Below are 3491 nucleotides of genomic sequence, written 5' to 3'. Positions count from 1 at the left end.
TGCCATGATGTGACATGGAATAAATACATTTTCTGTAGCTGGTGTTGTTCCTTACACTTGGTTTGTGAAAAGTCCTGCTATAAAAATAGAGATGCTCTAAGTAGGAGAAAATATTTTTTCAATAAATCATAAGCAGCATTTCCCAGGTCTATTGCACTGGTCTTATTGCTGTTCCTTCACATTTTACTGGTTTTCCCTTTTGCCATAGTCTAACTATGCAGAGTACCCTTGAACTTTAGCTCACAGTAGCAATACCTTATTCCAGATCGCTAAAACCATTTATTCACAGGGTCAAAGTTTTGGTCCACAAGTCCTTTCCAGCATGAAGTTCAATGCTTGTGAAAGATTATGTAATAGATCAAGCTTCCCAGGACACTAGCTCCAGTAAGATGATGATGGACAGTAGCAGCTCATTGGTTGTCACTTTCTTGGACATTGATTGGAGAATCTCTCAACTTCGACTCAAGTTTTTACTTGTGTTTAATGTTTGTTTTGGTATGTTCTGACGTGTCATGTTGCCCTCCCCATTCTTCTATGATTTCTGAGCCAATTTGGCCAGTCTCTGTGGCAATTTGAGGAGGATGCTCAATCCTCTAGGTGTCCCAGTGAGTGGTCAAGTTCAGGCTGTCAGTGTCTTGCAAAAGCAACACCCTTTGAGACCATAGCCAAGTAATATGTTCATTCTCTACAGTGTATGTGCCATATTACATGCCTCCTCGGCCCCCGGATGTGGCTGCCAAAGGTGTGCTTTTCAATTCCCAGTGGAGTTTGGTAAGGTCCTTCAGGTAGGTTGGAAGCTTAGACATCATAGGGTTACAGAAAAATAGGGGTATATAACATAGTTTCTCTTCCACCTCTGCCAGTGTTTTATTTGCTTCCTGTTGCTTTTCATAAAAATTTTGGATCAACTTCTTTTCTTCTGTCCCTTCCATTCCCAGGAGTTGCCCTGACACTCCTCCTAGGTGTTCTGGAGGCCACAGAAGATCTCATGCATTTTGTTGAAATGTTCAGAAGAAATGGCCGAGACCACTGTGGTGCAAGACATGTTTGAGCAGGGCCTGTGATTCCAGGTCGCTCCCTTTGTCAGCCATCCAGTCTTGCAGGCATCAGGGTGACCAACATCACTGTCCTAAACAGGTGCTTCAAGGCCCCTGTAAGAAAACTTTTTATTTAAATCCTCACCCCAGGATATTTTTTCATTGCTTTTAGAAAGAGAGGAAGATAGAGAGAAAAACATCCATGAGAGAGAGAGGCATCAAGTAGTTGTCTCCCTACATGCCCAGAACAGGCAGGAAATGGTGCCTTGGACTGGGGATCATAGCGTCTAGACTTGAGTCACAGGTGCCTGTGCCAAGACCTTAATCAAACCAGGAACCTAGGTGTTGCCCTAACCATAATTGATGACAACCTTTTGGTTACAGGATGGTGCTCCAATCAACTGAGCCACATTGGCCAGAACCAAGGCAATAATTCTTTTTTTTTTTTAGGACAATAATTCTTTAACAGAGGTTTTGGGATGCAATTCAATAGCTCACAAGAAAGATATGAACACTAAAAGTACCAAACATCTTTTGTGATCCTGCTGTCCATCCCCAGGTTCACAAAGGATAAAAGGGTACCCTGAATTTGACATTCTCTGTTCTTTATCAGAACATTACTCCGTGAACACTTCTTGTGCCTTCAGTAAACATCTGTTTGTTTGTTACCAGGCACTGTGCTGAGCACTGGAATGTTTACCTCTTATGTGATGCTGTCTTAGTGACACAACCAGTGATACATAAACCTGATACATAAACATGAAAACCATGTAAACCTTGCCTGCCAGTTTATAATCAACCAGGCCAGACAGATGCACAAACAGGATTATAAGTCAGCATGCCATGTGCTGCTTTACCAAATATATTTGTACACTTATATTCAGGTCACCTTTATGAGTATTTGGCCTGTATTTTTGCAAGTTCCCTGTGCTTAGATGGGGCCCGTGCTTAGTTTAATATTCTGCTAGCACACTCTTGAAATTCTTAATAATTTTTTAGCAAGAGTCCCCATAATTTATGTAGCCAGTCCAGCTTATATTAACACGCTCATTTAACATGTTTTTTGAGTGCCTACTAACTGCCAACTACTATTCTAGGTACAGCAATATTTCAGTGAACAAGAGAGCATAACTCCTTGTGTTCATGGCATTTGTATTCCAGTTGAAAGGAGAAGACAATAAAAGTAAGCATAATAAAAATGTTCCAATCTATCATCTTTAAAGGTGATAGGTATTATGGAAAAAACAGAACAAGGTAAGGTACATCAGGAGTATTCAAAGAGGGGTTGCAATTTTAAAGAAGGTTAGGAGCTGGAGTGTAAGATGAATTTTCCTTGTGTTTGTTGTCATTAGTGCGACTCAAGTATCACAGAGTTCCACAAAGCCACAAGAGAAAATGAGAACCCAACTGGTGTCATATTAGTATCTTTAAGAATTGTGGCTTTTAAAAAATAGGAAAAAATAAACCCTGGCTATTGTGGCTCAGTGGATTGAGTGTTGGCATGCAAACCAAGTGTCACTGGTTCGATTCTCAGTCAGGGCACATGACTAGGTTGCACGTCAGGTCCCCAGTTGGGGGTGCAAGTGAGAGGAAACCACACAGTGATGTTTTTCTCCCTCTCTTTCTCCTTTCCCCCTCTCTAAAAATAAATTAATAAATAAACAAATAAATAAATAATTATTTTTTAAATAGGAAAAAATAAAAGGACAAATAATAATTGAATTCAGTTTATGCAAGTAAGGGGATAAAACATATTAAAGAACTACTATAGTTCAAAGGATCAAATGAATATATTGTCATTCGAGTCAGACAGAAAGACATTAAAATGTCATGAGAAGACAACAAAACAAACAAAACGTTCAAATCCAAATAAGCAGGGAAGAAAATTAACTGCACCTGAAAAGGGTCGAAGTAGGCTTAAATCAGAGGAAAAAATGAAGAAATATGGAATTTCAATCTAGTCATTGGCTGGAAATTTTATCCCTGTGTCTGTTATTGATTCATAACAATGCATTTTTCATTGAATTTTACAATGACTTTTAAATTTAACTTTTGTTACTATGACTGAAAAAGATTATACCTACCCCATCTGTCCTTGGGCAATATTTTATTTATTTTATTTTATTTTTTGACAAGTTATTATGATTTTTTATTTGACAAAGCTTTCCATTTAATTCTAAGCATATCAAATAGTCCTAATTAGTTTAAAATATCTCTTTTTATTTTTTATTTTTTCTTCTATTTTTTGGTTATTCAATTACAGTTGTCCCATTTCTCACCCATTGCTCCGCCCCACCCAGCCCATTCCTTCCCTCCCTGTTGTCCATGTCCATGTCCATGAATCATTTATACATGTTCTCTGACTAAAACCTTCCCTTACTTATCCCCCTTCTCTCCCTCCCCCTTCCCCCCTATCGACTGCTATTCTGCTCTTTGTTCTATTTAGTTCTTTTG

The 3491-nt window shown here is 38.7% G+C and overlaps 1 pseudogene; it reads right to left on the bottom strand.

Moving 5' to 3' along the window:
• Positions 1-329: 329 nt before the first annotated feature.
• LOC150019100 (vesicle transport through interaction with t-SNAREs homolog 1B pseudogene) lies at positions 330-1045 on the bottom strand (annotated as a pseudogene).
• Positions 1046-3491: the final 2446 nt, after the last annotated feature.

Source organism: Furipterus horrens, unplaced genomic scaffold, assembly GCF_987537825.1.
Source record: "Furipterus horrens unplaced genomic scaffold, mFurHor1.1.pri manual_scaffold_2, whole genome shotgun sequence".
In the NCBI taxonomy this organism is placed as follows: domain Eukaryota; kingdom Metazoa; phylum Chordata; class Mammalia; order Chiroptera; family Furipteridae; genus Furipterus; species Furipterus horrens.
Note: the sequence above shows the minus strand (reverse complement) of the source record. Positions and strands in the feature narration are given on the sequence as shown.